The 22,938-nt window shown below is 36.2% G+C and overlaps 1 protein-coding gene and 1 pseudogene across 1 annotated transcript in view; one reads left to right on the forward strand and one right to left on the reverse strand.

Annotated features, from left to right (window-relative positions):
• The window catches only part of GPC5 (glypican 5), a 1,847,257-nt gene that overhangs the window by 841,002 nt on the left and 983,317 nt on the right, over window positions 1-22,938 (reverse strand). The gene's annotated exons all lie outside the window — the stretch shown is intronic.
• Window positions 17,110-18,245, forward strand: LOC136404383 (L-lactate dehydrogenase A chain pseudogene; annotated as a pseudogene).

Genomic DNA, 22,938 nt, shown 5'->3' on the forward strand with positions numbered 1-22,938 from the left:
GGGCAAGATCGACAGCAATATTATAATAGTCGGGGATTTTAATACCCCACTAACATCAATGAATATATCCTCTAGACAAAATATTAATAAAGAAACAGCAGCCTTAGATACACTAGATCAACTGGATTTAACTGATATCTTCAGAACCTTTCACACCAAAGCTACAGAATATACATTCTTATCAAGTGCTCATGGTACATTTCTAAGATAGACCACATGTTAGGAAACAAAACAAGTCTCAGATATTTTAAGAAGACTAACTAAAATCATATCAAGGATCTTCTCTGACCACAATGGCATGAAAGTAGAAATCAACTACACTAGAAAAAGTTTAAAACATTCAAACACTTGGGGGCTAGATAGCATGTTATTAAATAACAAATGTGTTAATAATAGGATCAAGAAAAAAATAAAATATTTCCTTGAAACATATGGAATTGAACATGCAACAACCCAAAACCTATGGGACACAGCAAAATCAGTCTTGAGAGGGAAGTTTATAGCATTACATGTATACCTTAAATAGTAAAAAAAAAGGAACTCAAATAAACAGCCTAACCTGCATCTAAAAGAACTAGAAAAAGAACAACAAAGGAAGTAGAAGAAAGAAAATAATAAAGATCAAAGTGGAAATAAATGACACAGAGGCTAAATTCTATGGAATTAAGAGCTGATTCTTTGAAAAGGTAAACAAGTTTGACAAACCTTTAATCAGACTCACCAAAACAAAAAGATAGAGGACCCAATAAATAAAATATAAATAAAAATAGAAAAGTAAAAAAATAAAAAAATAGAAAAGTAAAAACTGACACCATAGAAATACAAGGATTGTACAAAAATATTGTGAAGATCTATATGTCAAAAAATTGGACAACCTAGGCCCTTGGTCAGCAAACTGTGGCTCTTTGGCTCCTTGAATGTGGCTCTTCCACAAAATACCGCATGCAGGCACTACCTCAATAAGGATTGTACCTACCTATATAGTTTAAGTTTAAAAAATTTGACTCTCAAAAGAAATTTCAATCATTGTACCGTAGATATTTTGCTCTGTTGACTAATGAGTTTGCCAACCACTGACCTAGGCCAAATGAATAAACAACTAGAAACATACAATCTTCTAAAACTGAACCTGGATGAATCAGAAACCTTAAGCAGACCAATTACAAAAAATGAAATTCAAATGGTTCTCCAAAAACTCCCAGCAAACATAAGTCCAGTGCCTATGGCCTCACTGGTGAATTTTACCAAACATACAAACAAGAACCGATACCTATTCTTCTCAAGTTATTCCAAAAATTCAAGAGAAGGGAAGATTTTCAAGCCCATTTTATAAAGCAAGTGTTATCTTCATTCTAAAATCAAGTAAAAATACTACAAAGAAAGAAAATTATAGGCTAGTATCCCTGATGAACATAGATGCTAAAATTCTCAACAAAATATTAGCAAACCAGATCCAGCAATACAGTAAAAAGATCACACATCATGATCAAGTGGATTTATTCTGGGGAGGCAAAGCTGGTACAGTATTGGAAAATCAATATATGTGATTTTTCACATAAATAAAATAAAGGTTAAAAATTACATGGTCATATCAATAGATGCAGAAAAAGCACTTGGTAAATAAAATCCAGCACCCATTTATGATTAAAACTCTGATCAAAGTGGGAATACAGGGAACATTCCTCACATAATAAAGGCTGTCTATAACAAACCAATAGCCAAAATCATACTCAATAGGCAAAAATTAATCCCCTTAAGATTAGGAACAAAGCAGGGGTGCCCCCTTTCACCACTCTTATTCAACATAGTTCTGGAAGTCCTAGCCACAGCAATCAGACAAGGAGAAGAAATAAAAGGCATCCAAATTGAAAGAAGAAGCAAAACTCATTATTTGCAGATGACATGATACTGTACAGAGAAAACCTCAAAGTCTCAGTCAAAAAACTACTAGACCTAATAAATGAATTTTGTAAGTTGACAGTATATAAAATTAATATTTGGAAATCAGTGACATTTTTATACACCAACAATAAACTCTCAGAAAAATAATTAAGGAAACAACTCTTTACTATTGCAACAAAAAATTTAAATACTTAGGAATAAATTTAACCAAGGAGGTTAAAGACTTGTACTCTACTCAGAAAATTATAAGACATTGAAAAAAAGGAATCGAGGAAGATACAGACAAGTGGAAGCATACACCATGTTCATGGATAGGAAGAATTAACATCATTAATATGTCCATACTATCCAGAGCAATCTAAAATTCAATGCAATTCCTATTAAAATATAGATGGCATAGTTCACAGATCTAGAACAAATATTCCTAAGATTTATATAGAACCAAAAAGAACCTGAACAGCCTCAGCAATCTTGAAAATGAAGAACAAAGTGGGAGGTATTACACTTCCTGATATCAAGTTATACTACAAGGTCATAATAATCAAAACAGCTTGGTACTGGCATAAGAATTGGCATACAGATCAATGAAACAGAACAGAAAATCCAGAAAAAAACCCACAGCTTTATGATTAATTGATATTTGACAAAGGAGGCAAGATTATACTATAGAGTAAAGACAATATTTTTAATAAATGGTGTTGGGAAAATTGGACAGGTGCATGCAAAAAATGAAACTAAACTACCAACTTATACCATTCACAAGAACAAACTGAAAATGGATAAAAGACTCAAATGTAAGTTGCAAAACCATTAAAATATTGGGATAAATCATAGGCAGTAAACTTTCCAATACCTCTTATAGCAATATTTTTGCAAATATATTTCTGTGGGCAAGTGAAATAAAGGACAAATAAACAAATGGGACTATATCAAACTAAAAAGCTTTTGCACAGCAAAAGACACCATTAACAAAGTTAGAAGACAACTCGCTCTATTGGAGAACATATTCACTGACACATCTGATAAGGGGTTATAACCAAAATGTATAAAGAACTTCTAAACTCAACACCAGTAAGGTAAACAGTCCAATTAAGAAATGGGCAAAGGAACTGAATAGACATTTCTCCAAAGAGAACATACAGATGACCAATAACTATATGAAAAAATGTTCAACATCACTAATCATCAGAGTAATGCAAATTAAAATCACAGTGAGATATCACCTCACACCTGTCAGAATGGTTCTCATTAACAAATCAAGAAACAACAAGTGCTGGCAAGGGTGTGGAGAAAAGGAAACCCTCCTGCACTGCTGGTGGGATTGCAAACTTGTGTGTCCCTGTGGAAAACAGTATGGTGTTTCTTCTAAAATTAAAAAATGGAACTGCCTTCTGACCCAGTTATCCAACTTTTAGGGCTATATACTAAGAATCCCAAAACACTAATTTAAAAGAAGATATGCATTCCCATATTTATTAGAGTATTTTTATAATAGCCAAGATCTGGAATAGCCCAAATGTTGCAACAGTAGAACAATGTATAAAAAAGCTGTGGTCTAGGCCCTGGCCGGTTGGCTCAGTGGTAGAGTGTCGGCCTGGCGTGCAGAAGTCCTGGGTTCGATTCCTGGCCAGGGCACACAGGAGAAGTGCCCATTTGCTTCTCCACCCCTCCCCCTCTCCTTCCTCTCTGTCTCTCTCTTCCCCTCCCGCAGCCGAGGCTCCATTGGAGCAAAGATGGCCCGGGCACTGGGGATGGCTCTGTGGCCTCTGCCCCAGGCGCTAGAGTGGCTCTGGTTGCAGCAGAGGGGCAGAGCATCGCCCCCTGGTGGGCGTGCCGGGTGGATCCCGGTCGGGCGCATGCGGGAGTCTGTCTGACTGTCTCTCCCTGTTTCCAGCTTCAGAAAAAAAAAAAAAAAAAACCCAAAAAAAGCTGTGGTCCATATACACGATGGAATACTATGCAGCCATGAAAAAATAAGAAATTCTCACCTTTTGTGATAGCATGGATGGACCTGGAAATTATTATGCTAAGTGAAATAAGCCAGGCAGAGAAAGATAATATCATATGCTCTCACTTACGGCATTTCTCTCTATATAAGATGCATTGTAATTTTGGGGCCCGAAATTAAAAATATATATATATATTTCATAAAGTTATTGAACTCAAGTTTTATTCATCATAAAATTCATACAACTCCTCATCACTGTCAAAACTCCCAGGCCCTGGCTGGTTGGCTCAGTGGTAGAGCGTCCGCCTGGCGTGCAGAAGTCCTGGGTTCGATTCCCAGCCAGGGCACATAGGAGAAGCGCCCATTTGCTTCTCCACCCCCCCTCCTTCATCCTTGTCTCTCTCTTCCCCTCCTGCAGCCAAGGCTCCATTGGAGCAAGGATGGCCCCAGGCGCTGGGGATGGCTCCTTGGCCTCTGCCCTGGGCGCTAGAGTGGCTCTGGTCGCGGCAGAGCGATGCCCCGGAGGGGCAGAGCATCGCCCCCTGGTGGGCAGATCTTCGCCCCTGGTGGGCGTGCCGGGTGGATCCCGGTCCAGCGCATGCGGGAGTCTTTCTGACTGTCTCTCCTCGTTCCAACTTCAGAAAAATACAAAAAAAAAAAAGAAAGAAAGAAAAGAAAAAACTCCCAGCTTGTCCTCATCTGTGTCTGATGACAAATCACTGTCTTTGTAAATTGCCTCATCCTCAGTTCCATCTATGGCATTTAAAATGCCACAACCACTGTATAAGAAACACCCTGTTTTAAGACCCCAAATTTTTCAAAAAAGGGTGTGTCTTATACATGGGGAAATATGGTATATGTGGAATCTAATAAACACAGTGACCTGAGGAATGGAATAAAAGCAGAGATGGGGTTATGGGGAGCAGAGGGACAGATGTCAGAGGGAAGGGGAATAAAGGGACAGGATCAGAGAAGGTGAAGGGATTAGTGAAATTATATTTATATATACATACACATAGATACAGATAACAGGACAGCAGGTCCCAGAGGGAAGGGGGCGAGGAAGGTAAAGAGGGGGTAAAAGGGGTGTGATGGGGTCATGTTGTTGGCGGTTGAGGGTGTTATGTTGAGTGGGACACTAGAATCCATGTTAATACAATAAATTTTAAAAACTAATAAAAATTAAAAATTAAAACATATTTACAAATATGAGAGAGTGTAAATTATTAGTTAAAATATTGAGGTCAAGTCTACAATTTTCTTATCCTTCAATTATCCATCAACCTGAGAAAATTAATATGAGACTAAATGCTCAGTTCCAATGAACACAGATACATTGTTTATCCTGTCATTTATATTTTAAACTATTAAATGACCAACATCAATTTTCCTGTTTAAATTATAGCTACTTTAAAAGTACCTGTGGGTCCTTTTATTTCTTTTTCTTCAGAACCAGTTTGACTTGTGGAAAGGAAATACCTGTCTAGCTATCAATTACCAGCTACCCCTAAATCAGAATCAGAAGAGTTTAATAATAATTTTATTTACTGTAAGACTTTGAAACTAGAATAAGTTTCTAATTAGAAATATTTTACCATATCCACAAAAGGAGTAAAATCTCTGGGCCAAAAATAACATGCATTGAATCATAAAAAGCAGTATATGTGTAAAATTCTCTAAAGAGTTACAGATGTTACCTTTTCATTAGACTGTATTTGAGCTGTTATTCTTCTATATTACTTATATTTCTTATCTGCGATCACTTTTATTTTCTCCTCATTTTATAAGGCACTTTAAATATTTTATTTAATAACCCTAAAGCATTTTCACAATTCTATCCAAATATTATTGTGAGTTAAAAATTCTAAGTTGGATGTTTATCAAGTGATGTCTCAGTTAAGCACTAATACTCTGAACTTACTCTTTTTTCAATCTAATGTAAAAGAACTATTTTTTCAGATATATGGATCAAATGAGATTACTTCTCAATCTCAAAATTTAATTTAATCCTTGTTTTTCAAAAACTTGTGAATGCATGCTGAAATATTTTAACTTTTTTGTTTCCCAAATTGGGTGTCTATATTTTAATTGATAGGAGGTCTTCATATGTTGAGAAGTGGTTCCTTAAATTGGTACAACCATTTTGGAAAATAATAATTAATATTATCTACTAAAGTTAAACCCATATTTAATTTATGACTAGCAATCTCAATTGAAACATCTTAATGTCCATCAGCAGTAGAATGAATTAAAGCCCCACATTTGCCTGACTAGGTGGTAGTACAGTGAATAGAACATCAGCCTGGGACACTGAGGATCCAGGTTTGAAACACTGAAGTGTCCAGCTTGAACACAGGCTCATGTGGCTTAAGCACAGGCTCACCAGCTTGAGTGTGGGGTTGCTGGCTTGAGTATGGGAGCACAGACATGACCCCAAGGTCTCTGGTTTCAGCCCAAAGATTGTTGGCTTGATCTCCAAGGTTACTGGCTGGAGCAAGGAATCACTAAATCGGCTGGAGGCTCTCCTTCAACTCCAACCCCCGGTCAATGCACATATGAAAAAGCAATCAATGAACAACTAAGGTGCTGCAAGTATGAGTTGATGTTTCTCATCTTTCTCCCTTCCTGTCTGTCTGTCCCTGTCTGTTCCTCCCACCCTCTCTATCTTGCAAAAAAAAGCTCCATATTTATTCAATGGAATGCTACACAGTATGGAAAAGGATAAATTACTTGTTCATAAAATAAAATAGATGGACTTTACATACATAATTTTAAGTAAAATAAGCCAAAACCAAAATAGAAAATACTGTATACCTCTATTTATATGATTTCTAAAAAAGGAAATTTTATGGTAACAGAGGTGAGTATAGAGTGAGTATTTGGTGGTACCATTGACTGTAAAGGCAAAAAGATTCTTCTGGGACTTTAAAAGTGTGTTAGAGCTTACAAAAGCATATGTGAATTTATCATGGTGAACACTTAAGATTATTATATATAAGTTACACTTCAATATAATTTTTTTCCTTTTGTTTACATCAGATAACTGTCATTATATCACTTAATATATATTAATTTAAAAGCCTGTTTTAGGTAGTTTTTTGAATAAACTCCTATAGAAATGGACATTAATTCTAATATTTTATGACAAATGAAAAATGTCTGGCATTAGAAAATATATGAGATATGAATGCTTACTTTGAAGATTACTTTCACATTTTAATAATAGTTGAATTAAATTACATATTTGTGATTACTAAAAATACTCCGTAAAGCCTGACCAGGTGGTGGTGCAGTGGATAGAGCATTGGACTGGGATGCAGAGGAATCAGGTTCGAGACCCCGAGGTCGCCAGCTTGAGCATGGGCTTGTCTGGTTTGAGCAAAGCTCACCAGCTTGGACCCAAGGTCACTGGCTTGAGCAAGGGGTTACTCAGTCTGCTGAAGGCCCATGGACAAGGCACCTATGAGAAAGCAATCAATAAACAACTAAGGTGTCGCAATGAAAAATTGATGATTTATGCTTCTCATCTCTCTCCATTCCTGTCTGTCTGTCCCTATCTATCCCTTTCTCTGACTCTGTCTCTGTAAAAAAAAAAAAAAAAAAACCTCACTAAATATTAAATAAAGGTGTTAAAATAAACTACCCTGGCCAGTTGGCTCACTGGCAGAGCATCAACTCAGTGTGTGGATGTCCCAGGTTCAATTCTATTGAGGGCACACAGGAGAAGTGACCATCTGCTTCTCCACCTTTCCCCCTTCTCTCTCTCTCCCCCCTACGCAGCCATGGCCCTATTGTTTTCAGTGCATCACTTGGGTGCTGAGGATGGCTCCATGGAGCCTCTGCTTCAGGAGATAAAAATAGCTTGAGTTGCAGGCATGGTCCCCAGATGGGCAGAGCATCAGCTCCAGACCTGAGTTGCTGGATGGATCCCAGTCGGGGCACATGCAGAAGTTGGTCTATCTCCCATCCTCTCACTTAAACATGAAAGAAAAAAAGAAAAGAAAAGAAAAAAAAAGAAAGAAAGAAGGGAGGGAGGGAGGGAGGGAGGGAGGGAGGGAGGGAGGGAGGGAGGGAGGGAGGAAAAAAAAGAAAGAAGAAAGAAAGAAAGAAAGAAAGAAAGAAAGAAAGAAAGAAAGAAAGAAAGAAAGAAAGGAAGGAAGGAAGGAAGGAAGGAAGGAAGGAAGGAAGGAAGGAAGGAAGGAAGGAAGGAAGGAAGGAAGGAAGGAAGAAAGAAAGAAAGAAAGAAAGAAAGAAAGAAAGAAAGAAAGAAAGAAAGAAAGAAAGAAACCAGGATTACAGTTCTTTTTAACAGTTTATTTGCAATGCTCTTTAACTTTGCTTAAATACTTTTTGTTTTTGCCAGAAATAAGCAGGTCTCTGTATTCACATTATCCTTACTCAAGAGCACTTAAATAAATCTTATTGATTACTTGCAAATTACAGATTGTGGATTCAGAGATCAAAATTCAAGTTCTAAGAATATAATTAATTAAAATGATCCATAATTGTGAATTCACCTCACCAGTGACCCTAAGACAAGAAGCTCTTTCAAACACCATAATGAATTATTTTAATTATCATAGCCTGTGCAGGAAAAATTGAATAAAATCTAAGACTATCCTAACCCTTTGCAATTAAAACAAAACTTCTTTTTGATGCTTCTTTATACCTTGCTTTCATTGATCTTATAAAAATATGAACACAAAACCTTGGATCAGATCATTGACTGAAATAATTCAATATTCTCTGACAGGTATATATTTTACAGGATGGTGAGGTTGTCATCTACAATGTCACTGCACAAGATTTTATAACATTTAAAATACTCCAGACTTCATGTGATCTACAATGTGTCCATAAAGTCATGGTGCACTTTTGACCAGTTACAGGAAAGCAATAAAAGACGATAGAAATGTGAAATCTGCACCAAATAAAAGGAAAACTCTCCCAGTTTCATACCTATTCAGTGCAGTTTGACGTGGGCTCACACACAGATTTTTTAGGGCTCCTTAGGTAGCTACCCCGTATAGACTCCACAGACCCGTCACTGACTGATGGCCTACCAGAACGGGGTTTCTCCACCAAACTGCCGGTTTCCTTCAACTGCTTATCCCACCGAGTAATGTTATTCCTATGTGGTGGTGCTTCGTTATAAATGTGCCAATTTTCATGTTGCACTTTGGTCATGGATTCGAATTTAGCAAGCCACTGAACACACTGAACTTTCCTCTGTACTGTCCACATCTCGACTGGCATGTTCTCTCAAAACTCTTCTCTAATAAATTTAGAATGTGTCTTATTTATAGTACTTAAACTGGGACATCTGAGAATACAATTTGAAAGTATATGTAAAGTTGTAATGACTTCCAGAATGGAAAAGACTTCTGAAAAGAACCTTTCATTTTACCATAAAAACAATGAGAACACTGGGGAAAAATTGTCAAAATCAGCTTTCTCAGAATTCTGAAAATTACTCAAAGGATTACAACAATTTGAGGTGTGCTTCTTTTTGAAAAATGTCGAGTTTCAGTGAGCCTTGTGACATTTTAGTTGGCCCTGTTCCATCCACTTACCCCCAGCTCTGTGGTCACCTTAAAAATGAGTAGTCCCAAAATCGTACTAAAAATCAACAGCTTAATAGACACTGATGGCCCTGCATGGTTGGGGCAGAAGAACACTGAGCTCCTCAAAAGCCTCATCCTCAGAATATGAGCATTAATTGACTGAGTGGTTTCTCAAAACCACTCACAGTCCTTGTCTTTACTGTACCTGATTCTTAGCCCTCTCAATGCAAATAGCCTTTTCCCATGAGGTTTTTGCCAAAAATATTAAGTGACAGAGATTTAATTTTTTGACTCTGAAATAATAATGGTTTGGACAAACAAGAAGTTAACCAAATACCTTAAAAGAAATTCTGGGGAATAAGAACAAGATTCTCATGCAGGGATTTAAAAAGCAAAGGTATGCCCGAGAATGTAGAACACACACATTTGCAGAGCCAAAGGTAGTCACAGAGAAGCCTGGGAAGGACGTAAACTCGCACTGCTGCTGACCTTGAAGCTGCATGAAAGCCAGAAGGCCAAGGCAGTGTTGTCAAGTGACCTAGAAATACTGTAAACGTGCCCCAACAAATACACAGAGATGCTGGAAAAACACCAGAAGGGTTATTCAATGAATAACTGCAAGTCTGTCAATGAAATCTTGAGTATATGGACACAAACCCATCCATTTACTTTTTGATAAAGAAATTTTACAATAATTTTGAACAATTTTCTGGTTTCCTAGGAGTAATATCCTGGTTTTTGAGTTCTCCAAAAGTAGCTGAGAAACCAGCATTGCAAAAAACTGAAGGGGAAAAAATGACAAAGATTTTAATGGAATTTTGGTAATTTAGGAAGAGTCATCTTTGTGAAATAAGAAGTCACATTATCCCCTGGCTGGATGGCTTGGTTGGTTAGAGCATTATCACAAAACACAAAGGTTGTGGGTTTGATTCCTGGTCAGGGCACATATAGAAACAGACTGCTGTTTCTGTCTCTGTCTCTCCCTTCTTTTTTTCTCTAAAATCAATCTTTTATTTTGATTTTTTTGTAAAATCCAGAAGTTTAGATTTAGTCCTACTTATAATGTTGGCAACTAATTTAAAAAATGTTTTTAGAAGTCACATTAGTAAATACTTAGTTTTGTTTTCTTAAAAAAATAAGTTAAATAAGTAGCATACCATGAATATATGCTTATCTGAATTGTAAAAGAAAAGTAAAACAAAAACCAACAGTCTGTCCAAGAAACTGATTTGTTAATATACTAAAATCACATCCTTCCACAGTGTCATCCAAAATGATGTTTTCAAACTGTTAAGTTCTCAGCAATCCCCATCAGTCTATCTCATGCAATTTCTCATTTTCCTTTGCAAATGTTATTTTTACAAACTTTGTCTTCTTCGAAACTTCACTCCATGGAAATGGCTTGGCTTTAATTTTTACAGAGAAAGAAGTGTTCTGGTATACTTTATCTGAGCTTTCTAATCCAAATCTATCCTGATGCCTCTGTATATTTCCAGTCTTTTTCTCCTATAGATATTTTCAGAAGGAAATATGTTCCCTTTACTATCTAAAACGACTGCCTCTCACTGTACTATGTAAAACCATCCTTACCACTCTGCTAGGATCTTTGAACTATCAATCATTCTCTTTCTGGATGTTCACCTCTCATTCAACAGTATTGTTTTCTCTTGCTTATAAACACATCCAGATTGCACACATCTTGTGGAAATCATCTTTAAAAATCCTGTGTCCTACTGTAGATACTGTCCTTTTCTATATTCATAGGCAAGATCTTGAAAAGAAAAAACTAGAACTAGTCACTTTCGGTCTTCAATTTTCTTCTTGGTCCTCTGGTATCTGAACTGACCGGCTATCCCTCTAAGTCTGATCTAAGTGGGTTAACAAAGACTCATCATCCATCAAGTGCCAGGGTTGTCTGCCAGGCCTTTTCTTTGACAGCCCTATAGTATTGTATTTGGCCTGGCTTCTAGACCTCCTTAAAGTCTATACCTTTGTTTTACTGACTTTTATTCATTCATCTCACTTCTAGTATTTCTCCATTTCCGTTCTTAAAAAAATGATTTTTCTCTGAGTTTCATCCATATCCTTTTTAAGTTTATGCTATTTGCTGTTTTTAGGGGAATCTCTTTTACTTAAACGATGCCAATCACTGAATATATGTTTATAAATGCCAAAGCTATAAACTCTATCTGGCCCTTTCTCCAGACCCCTCATATTCAGCTTCTGAATTATGCTTTCTTGATGTTCCAGAGGTACCACAAAATCAATGGCTGTTGACAGTATCCAGAGAGTTCAGATGAATTTCAGTTGGCATTGGAATATTACTTTGAATATTTTAAAGTTTTTGATTTAGGTTTATTTTTTCCTCTAAAAGAATATACTCTTAGTTTGTTCATCTCATGCCAGAGGAAAAAAATAAAGCCATCCAGATTTTAGTCTCAGGTGAATAATTGTTATTAAATTCTGAAAGGAAAACTATTAAACAACAGGCTGACCTTTCAGAATAGATCGTTTTATTCCATAGGAGCAAGGGCATAATCTAAGGCTGTAATTATTGATTTTAAACATTCCTTCTAGAAATGACTCAAGGTAGAATACATAAATTAATTTGATGTTATAAACTGTAAGTTACCCATGTTTGAACTTTCTTCCTAATTGCAGAGAAATTCAAATATAAATTCATTTCCTGCAGTTTGTTTGCATCCTAATTAAATGATAGCCAGGGAGAATTCTGGAAATAGTGAAGATATGCATGAAAACACATTGGGAATCCACTGTGGACACTGCCAGTCCACGATAACCAACATAATCTGTTTATAGACAGTTTCAAGCTCAACAGGGCACATGTAAACAAGCCAGTTAATTATGTCCCTAAGGAGTGGCATTGCTAATCCCTGTATCTGTCACCTTTCATTACAAAATAAAAGAAAATATCTGTTTGATGGTGAGCAGCTTATTGGTAAATTTGTATATTAAGTAGTAAAATTTTAACTCCCCCAGTCAAAAATTTAGAAAACTTAAAAAGTAATGTAGAATAATATGTAAATCATCTCATTTTTCAGAATTTATTAACAATTCATGTGTTTTCCATTTGATGTTTTAATGACATGGTTAGTTTTTTTCTGTTTCTGTAGAGGCATATATTGCGTACCACTATGTGCTGCAAAGGATGAGAAGCTATTATTATTATTATTAATTTCTATAAGAAGTTTTTAATTCCCAAACAACTACAATAAATATTTTAGTAAAGCTATAACCAGGGAATTAAATATATCAATATTGGGTGAGGCAACAGTAGGTTTGCAGTTGTTCATATGAAAAAGAATACAATAATTAATAAATAGTAATATACTAATAAACTGTTTTGCATACTCACAACTGTAAACATACTTTTGTCCCACCCTGTATGTATTAACTAATGAGAAAAACTCACAGCACTCATTTAGCAAGTTTAAGGATCTTTCATTTGTTTAACAATCAAATGTATTTTATTTTCTGTGAATTGACTGCTTATATTCTCATGTCACAGTTGATGTATATTTTTGGATCACACTGACTGTTATTTAATATGGAATTTTATATTTGGAAACCAAAGATAGTGGTAATCTTCTATTATGTCTTTTTGGAAGAATTCTGATTGGGAGAACTAGAGAGGCCAAGACCAGGATCCTATTTTTGACTATATACTGTTAACACTAATTCTCTAAAAGCATAGTCAGGAGTGCATCATCTGCCTCTAAGGCAGCTTTCTTACCATGACACAGCCAACTATAGAGACATAAATAATAAGTAAATTTTGGCCATACTCACATTTGTCTATCTGGTTATCAAGAATCACCAGTAGAAGTTAAATACACTATGGCAAAAGAATGTGATCTCTTCACATATATATTATATAATATATAAAATACATAATTAAATATTTTGACTTCTAAAAGCTTAAGTATTTAAATTCAACTCCAATATTTAATAATAGTTTCTGTCACAATTTAATCTTTTTATATGAGAAACAGGTTAATTCTCTACATTAATCTCCTCAAATCATTAAAATGAACATAATCTTTGAAAAGTACCTGGTGTAATATTTGACTGTTCTTTTTACCTCCTCAGAATTTAACTTTTTCCATTTCTTTTTATTTTATTAAAAAATATATCCTACTTGTTTTTTCTCTTTCTTCTCTTTTTTTTCTTGTAGGAGCATAGATGAAAGTGTAAAGAAAAAGAGAATGTAAAGCTTTAGAAAATTATCTGGCTTAAAATATATGCACAAAAGGCCAGTTCCATCTTTAGGGTCTACAATACAATTGGAAATAACTGATCTACACTGGCAACCATTCAATAAGTACAGTTTTATTTCTGTGACATTCTGAGAAAGAAGCACCATTGAATTAAACCTGATATGACTGCCAGCCAACGTTATGCAACCAGACAAACAACAGGGGATTTACATCACACATCACATGGATTAATGAAATGTCATAAGGAGTGTGCAATACAGACATTTTTTGGTAAGATTAATAAATGTGACTCAGTTTAGATGATAAGCATTTTGGTCTGTGGTTAACTTGTTGGCTTTTTCAAAAAATGTTTTATTTTGAAATAATTTTAAGCTTATGGGTATTCTGCAAAAATAGTACTATGTCTGGACAGATTCAAGTAAGAAAATCAACACTGATAAAATGTTAACTTATCAACAGATCACCTTAATATTTTGTCTACAGAAGGAACCAACCCTCCCAACACCTTAATTTCAGATTTATGGCCTCCTGAACTGCGAGAAAATAGATTTCTATTTTGTAAGCCACTCATTTGTGGTGATTTAGTATGGCGAAGCTTACACAGTTCTTAGAAGTAGATGCATTTTTTATTATCAGAGAATAAAGTCCAATATCTGTCTATAATATTTACCTTATTGATTTGTTGTTTAGGTTTTCTGTCCTTACTTACATTTTGTCCACTTGATGTGTCTTGTACTATGTGTTATGCTAATGTCTTCTACTACTATTGTGATTCTACATATACCCCATAGTATTTACTGATAGTTTTTGCTTCATAAAGTGACTGCTTTATTACATGGAACATTAATTCTCATACATGTTATGCTTTCATTGTGAATTATGGCCTTTACCATTAAAAAATACCCTTCCTTATCATGTTTAATGCTTTTGCCATTGAATTCCACATTGTCTGATAACAAGATTCCTACTTCTGCTTCCTTATGGTTTTTACATTTTTCCATTTGCCACACATATTTTTGTTTATTCTTTTCCCCTTTTTCTGAATCTCTTTGTTATAGGTTTGTCTTTTGTACAAAGAATATAGGTGTGTCTTAAAGGGAAAATCTTTTTTGTTTCATAGGGGAGATAAGTGCATTCATTGTTATGTCTATAACTGCTATATTTGGTCTCAGCTGTCTCAATATTTTATTTTTTTTATTTTTTTTAAAGATATTATTTTTTCATTTTAGAGAAGGGGGGAGAGAGAGAGAGAGAGAGAGAGAGAGAGAGAGAGAGAGAGAGAGAAGGTAGGGAGGAGCAGGAAGCATCAACTCCCATATGTGCCTTGACCAGGCAAGCCCAAGGTTTTGAACCGGCAACCTCAGCATTCCAGGTCGACGCTTTATCCACTGTGCCACCACAGATCAGGCATCAATATTTTATTATGTTCTGATATATGTTCACTATTTTTATTTTCCTATGTAATCTATCTTCAACGCTCTTTACCATATGTATATATATACACATATACATATTTTTAAAGCATGATTTATTATCATCCTAGTGTTTCCCTTTGCACTTAAACTTTTTAAAATATGTTTAGTTTCCTAGTATCATATTACATTTTATAATACGATTTAGTTTAAATTAATCTGGGTAGTGTGTCCCCTTAATTCTTTGGTGTTCTTTTATTTTTCACAACCTTATATTTTCTTCTTCTTTATTTTCTTTAACCAACTAATAGCTAAAAAGCATATCTTACCTTTCTACCTCCTCCCACCTCTTCAGAACCCACATGTTTTGAAGACTGTTCCTCAGATGGCTCCAGTTTCTGAGTCCCTTCAGGCATTCAGTGTGCAGCTCTATCTAAACACTGTTTTGTTTAGTTCTGTTTTGTTTTATATTCAGACTTGTGAATGACTTAGTCTTTCTGGTGTTGTTTTTAGATATACCTTAGAGCCTATTGTTAGTTTCTTTCTTCTCTATTTCCTATAGTTACTATCCATCTGCTTTTGCTTGTCACAGAATCCCACATTAGATTAGATTGATACAGGAGAGTAAAACATCTTTGGCTGGGATTTGATGTTCTATCTTCTTTTATACTTAGAGTTATTTTGAGTTTTAGGCATTCTTTGTCTGCATGTTATGCTAAAGGTGTGGCTTTTGGGTAACTTTATTTTTTCTTAATCCTATGTATTATTTTTGAGGAACTATTATTTTTGAAAATGGGTGCTATCAAATGAATTGTGTCCCACCCTTCACATAGTCCTATGTTGAAGCTGAAACCTTAACATCCTTATGTGACTATATTGGACATAGGGCCTATAAGAATGGTGATTCAGGTTCAATGAGGTCATAAGAATAGAGAATCAATACCCTATTTAGAAGAGGAAGTAACATCAGAGTTCTCTCTCATTCTGCAATGACAGAATACAGCAAGAAGACAGTAATCTGCAAGCAGAAACCAGATCTGCTGGCACCTTGATCTTGGACTTCCCAGTCTCCAGAACTGCAAGAAAATAAATTTTTGTTGTTTGAACTGCTCAGTCTGTGTTATAATATTATGGCAGTCTGAGAGGATTAATACAATAGAATCTAAACCCTATTGTCATCACTTCCTGAGGTCTCAGCTAGTTAATCTTGTAAATATTCTATAGTCAAAATCAACACATTTATTAAATTTATCAAAAATTTTTATATAGTCTTTCAGGTTAGATTTGAGGAAGTTCACAATCCTCCCCCATCCCCCATTTTTAGTAAATGGAATCTATATCTACTCTCATATAATTAATAATGCTGCAATATTAATTTTCAAAATATTTGCTACTGGAGTTCTGTAATCCAAGTATCTTCCTTTACATGCCATCTTATAACTTCCCGTGTAATTATCTGAATTTTGACAAAATTTTCTATTACTCATTATAGTTTCTTCAAAAAGGAACCTAACAATTAATTTTAGGCACAATGAAAGACAGAAAATGCTTAAGCATATCTTACATTTTTAAATCTATAGTACCTTTTGAAAGTTTCTGGAAGAAAAGAAACTTAGAAACAGAGAAGAGAGACACAAAATCACACGTGGAAACAATATGCAAAGCAGTCTATCATCTTACATAACTTGTCCTGACAAAGAAATATAGAAGAAGATCTTCTGTTTCTTTTTTTTTTTTTTTTTTAATTTTTTTTAATTTTTTAATTTTCTGAAGCTGGAAACGGGGAGAGACAGACAGACTCCCGGGCCATCTTTGCTCCAATGGAGCCTTGGCTGAGGGAGGGGAAGAGAGAGACAGAGAGGAAGGAGGGGGGGGGTGGAGAAGCAAATGGGCGCTTCTCTTATGTGCCCTGGCCGGGAATCGAACCCGGGTCCCCCGCATGCCAGGCCGACGCTCCACCACTGAGCCAACCGGCCAGGGCCAAGATCTTCTGTTTCTTAAACATAAAATATAGTTATAAAAACTGAACACAGACTGGAGCCACTGCCGCCAAGTCAGGATCCAATGCTGCACGCCACCGACACCAGCCCTCCTGAGTCCTCTTGGTTATAAATCTAATATGGCAACTCTCAAGGATCAGCTGATTGTGAATCTTCTTAAGGAAGAACAAGCCCCCCAGAATAAGATTACAGGTGTTGGGGTTGGTGCTTTTGGCATGGCCTGTGCCATCAGTATCTTAATGAAGGACTTGGCACAAGAACTTGCTCTTGTTGATGTCATGGAAGACAAATTAAAGGGAGAGATGATGGATCTCCAACATGGCAGCCTTTTCCTTAGAACACCAAAAATTGTCTCTGGCAAAGACTATAATGTGACTGCAAACTCCAACCTGGTTATTGTTACACAAGCTGGGGCACATCAACAAGAGGTAGAAAGCCGTCTTAATTTGGTCCAGCATAACTTGAACATCTTTAAATTCATCATTCCTAATGTTGTAAAATACAGTCCCAACTGCAAACTGCTTATTGTTTCCAATCCAGTGGATATCTTGACCTATATGGCTTGGAAGATAAAGTGGCTTTTCCAAAAACTACGTTATTGGAAGTGGTTGCAATCTGGATTCAACCCGGTTCCGTTACCTAATGGGGGAAAGGTTGGGAGTTCACCCACTAAGCTGTCATAGATGGGTCGTTGTAGAGCACGGAGACTCTAGTGTGCCTGTATGGAGTGGAGTAAATGTTGCTGGTGTCTCTAAAGAATCTTTACCCTTAGTAAGGCACTGATGCAGATAAGGAACAGTGGAAACAGGTTCACAAACAGGTAGTTGAAAGTGCTTATAAAATAGTCAAACTGAAAGGCTACACACCTTGGGCCACTGGACTGTCTGTAGCAGATTTAGCAGAAAGTACATTAAAAATCTTAGGCAGGTGCATCCAATTTCCACCATGATTAAGAGTCTTTATGGAATAAAAGAAGACATCTTCCTTAGTGTTCCTTGCATTCTGGGACAGAATGGCATCTCTGATGTTGTGAAGGCGACTCTGACACCTAAGGAAGAGGCTTGTTTGAAGAAGAGTGCAGATACCCTTTGGGGGATCCAGAAAGAGCTGCAGTTTTAAAGTCTTCTAATGTACCACTTCACTGTCTAGGCAACAGCAGGATTTTAGTTGGAGGTTGTGCATATTGTTCTTTTTATCTGATCTGTGACTAAAAACATCAGTTTCTTAAAGATAGAAATAGTATGGTTCATAAAACCCTGCATCTGTATCCTGATGCAGGATGGCACTTATCTGGTATAGTCCTAAACTAGTGAGTGTGAAATAACAGTTATACCTCCTCAAAATGCACCACTGCCAACGTTGCACACACTACAGTTGCTCTTTATACTAGACATGTGTTTACTGACTGTTATATAATTGTGGTTCCTTTACCCAACATGCCTGGTCCAACTTTTTTTTTCTCTAATCAATCACATCCTGGGAACCAATGTATAAAGCCAATACTGCATGTCTTGTGCATAACTGTTCTAAAGGATCTTATTTTGTGTACTCTGTATCAGATTAGTGTACATTGCTATATAATGTAAAGCGAAAAGTCTACATATAAATAATGCAGCCAACAATCCAAGTGTCATACCAACTAAAATACCAAATAAACCTTGAACAGTGGGAAAAAAAACTGAACACAAAGATACAGAAAAAAACAATAAGAAGGTAAATTATGTGTCAAATGTGGGTCATGTTTGAAATTTGATTATATATAACAATAATTGTAGAGAGCCCAATGGCAGAGATGCAAATTCAAAGGACAACCCAGCAGCGGTTTGTAGATATGAACTGGCTGGGGATATAAAACTCAAAAAATATGTATCTCACCATCTCACATAGGTAGAAATAGTTACATTTTCCTATATGCTTTGTGGGGTCCCACCAGATTTTAAATTCTTTGAGTGCTGAGAATTTCTGTTATTGATCTCTGGATACAAACATTTAAAAAATATTAATGGCATGCAAAATGCATGACAAAATGATAGGGTGAGCAAATGATTTAAAGAATGGTGGAAAAGCAGTTAATATATATTCACAAATAAAAAAAATGAAAGTGACTGCCTGTAGGTATGGGTTTGTATAAGTGTATTAGTGTTTTATTGCTGTTTAACAAATTACCACACTTAGAAGCTTAAAATAACACACATTTATTATCTTAGCTGCCAGGGGTCAAGGATTCTAGCACAGATTATATGTGTCCTTTGCTCCTCGTCTCTCAAGGTGAGAAAGTGTTAACCTGACTACATATTCATCTGGAGGATTGGGATGAATCTACTTTCAAGCTCATTCCCTGTATTGGTTGATGATTTCCTTAAAGGCCTTGACTGAAGGACCTAACTTTTTGTTGACTAGTGGCTGGAGTCGACCCTCATGTCCCAGAGGCTGCCACAGTTCCCTACCACATGGTTCTCTCCACAAGTAGGTCACTACATGGTTGCTTGCTTTTTAAAGGACTGCATGAGGGATAAGATCTAAGACAGGATCACTCTCCCTGTCCCTGTGTCAAAGATTTCACCTTAAGTCAGGCCCATTCAGGTTAATCTCCCTTTTGATCAACTGAATTGGCATCTTAAGTATACCTGAAAAATCCCTTTACTTTGACATATTAGCTAGAAGCAAGTCATAAGTTCTACCCAACCTCAAGGGATAGGGATTTTTACAAGGACATGACTTACTAGGAGGGCAGTGAGTTCACTTTAGGCTCCACAGCAATGGTGGAGCAATTTATTTCAGTCAAATTAAGTAATCAGTAATTGATCACCTTCTATGCACCAGACACTCTGACTTTTACTGACCTATAAAAAGATGATCGCATTATATTTTGTTAAATATCCAGATACAGAGATACTCAGGGAAAGAAGAGAACAAAGCAGTGACACAGAATCCTAGCTGGCAATTAAGGGACAGGTTCTTGGAGATGATAAGACATTTGGAGTGTACACGTATTTCAAAGGTATAGAAAGAAAATAATAATACTGCAGAAAAGAGAAAAGCAAGAACAATGGGAGAAAGACACAAAAGAGCAAAGAATGTCGGGGCACCATGAGGAATCAGTACTGCCTTATCATTTACTGAAAGGTAGGTGATGTTGGAGTGATTAGCAGGAGTCAGGCATGAAAAGCTTCCCATGTGATTAGAAGGATATGGACATTATTCTTTAGGACAGATGATGGGAAATCATTAAAGGGCATCAAAACAGATTCTAAGTAGTTAGATGAAGGCAGTTTTAAGTATATTGAGACATCCTGGTTAAAAATAATGAAACTTATCTAGGGTAGTGATGGTAGATATGGAGAAAAGAGGACATATTTCATAAAACAATTAAAAGGTCCAATAACAACACTCAGGCTTCAGGGTCAGCAAAGAGGCTAAACAAGAATGAGCTTCAGAATTTTAGGTAAGGGAGAGATGAATGGGGATATGCAAAACTGAGATTAATAAAGAGGCAAGAATAAAGTAGTTTCCTATCAATACTGTAAAAAAAATGATCAAGTCTTAGTGGCCAAATATCAATATATTATTATATTACATTTCTAAAGGTTCAAAGTCCAACAACTGTCTCACTGAGCTAAGATCAAGGGGTAAACATGACTGCATTCCTTTTGGAAGACTCTAGAGAAGAATCACATCTTTCTCTCTTTCACTTTTAAGAGCCCTTGTGACTGATTAAAATTGAATCACCTGGATAATCCAGAATCATCTTACTACATTAAGGGCAAACGTTTAGGAACCTTAACTTCATGTGCAAATTTAATTCTCCTTTGACATGGAATTTGGCAGAACCACAGCTTCCAGGGATTATTACAAATATATCTTGGGGGTGGGGAGCTCCACATACTTTCCTCAATCTGCTCTCAGACCTCCAACGATCACATCTACCCCACATAGAAAATAACTTGAATCCATTCCAATGTACCCAAAGGTCTCATCACAATATAGTATCGACTCAAAGTACAAAACTTCATCAGTTCAAAAAGTCACAAGTTACTCCTGAAATACATTATGACAGGTATGAGATAACAGTTGTATACAATAGATATTCTGGTTCAAAAGAGGTGAAAATATAAGGAAAAGAAAAAGGAGTCACAACTGTCAAGCAATTTCACAATCCTGACAGGAAAATAATTCTCTCTGTTGTTTGTCTCCTCACTCTGGGGACTCTGAAGCTAAACCCTCTTGGCTCAGGACTGCTTTCTAGATTATCATTCTTTTTCATAAAACGTAGCATGTATTTACAGCTGAGAAGTTTAACCAGTGTGTGTCCTCTGTGTAGAATTTTGGAATTCTGACAGATTTATTTTGTTTTGTACTCTTTCTCTGCCTTTCCAACCAAGTAGGCAGTGTCTCTGTTGGTTCTCTTGAGGGTTTTGTGGGTATTCCCTGTACACCGTGGAGTTCATTCCTGTAGACAAAAGGTTTGTCCATAAACATTCCCTAGATAATCTCAGTTCTATCTGCAGCTTCAGCTGACATGGTAGAGGAAATTCATGCCATGTAATGGCTTCAAATAGCTTTTTATGTGAGAGAATGCTCTGACCTTTTGAACATCCTGAGGTATTAAGACAAATGGTTCAGCCACAACCTTACCTTATTTAGACTACATTTTCTTGACAGTAAATCTGTTGATTTGGATATCTTTCACAATATAAATAAAATGAGATTTTCCCAAATTATCAAGCCTGGTTCCTTTTTTTTTTGTTATTGATTCCCTTGATTTATTTCTCTCTTGCATTTTGTTAGAAGCAGCAGGACACCAGGTTGACCAACACTTTGCTAGAAAATTTTAGCTAAATATTTAATTTATAAATTCTCCATTCCATATAACTATATGTAACAATTCTGCTAAACTTTCTGCTACTATATTACAAGGATCCCTTTTCCTCCAGTTTTCAAAAATATGTTCCTTATTTCCTTCTGAGCCCTTGCCAACAGATCTTTTAATGTTTATACTCCTACTGACAGTCTGTTCATGACAATTTTGGTATATTCTCTGAAGTGATAATAGTTTTCCGCTGTCATGCTCCTCACTTCCTTCTGAGTCCTCACCAGGATAATTGTTACTTCCATATTTCCACTAACAGTCTATTCAGCAGTGTAGGCTTATTCTGGTGTGCTTCTCAGTGTTTTTCTAGCCTCTGCCCACCATCTAATTTCAAAACATCTCCCACACTTTTAGATAATTTCTACAGTAGCATTCAATGTACAGGCATCAAACTCAGTGTTAGTTTCCTAGTTTCCACAGTGTGCCACCAACCTGGTAGCTGAAAATTTAAAACAACATTAATATTACCTTACATTTCTATAGGTCAGAGATCTAACATGGGTCACACTGGGCTAAAACCAAGATGTCTGCAGGGATGGCTTCCTTTCTGGAGATTCTAGGAAACAATTTGTTTCCTTGCCTTTACCAGAGTCTAGGGTCAAACACATTCTCTGGCACACAATAAATTTATAGTCAGCAACTTTGAATGTCTCTAACCATTCTCACATAGTCACAGCTCCCTGTGATGTTCCTCTTCTTCAATCTTAAAAACAGGTTTGTGATTACACTGGGCCTACCTGGATAATCAATTTAATCTTATTTTAAGGTTAACTGATTAACAATTCAAATTCCACCTTCAACTTTAATTTTCCTTTGCCATGTAACCTAATCTATTCACAGGTTCTACAGATTAATATGTAGACATTTTGGGAGTGGGAAGCATTATTCTGCCTACCATAAACAGCTTGGGAGGAAGTTGATGAGTTAAGTTTAGGACATATTGAGTAAGTGTTGCAACTAGATTTCCAAATGGCAGGTGGCAGCTGAACAAACAAGTTGGAAAG

This window comes from Saccopteryx leptura, chromosome 4 (assembly GCF_036850995.1).
Source record: "Saccopteryx leptura isolate mSacLep1 chromosome 4, mSacLep1_pri_phased_curated, whole genome shotgun sequence".
Lineage (NCBI taxonomy): Eukaryota > Metazoa > Chordata > Mammalia > Chiroptera > Emballonuridae > Saccopteryx > Saccopteryx leptura.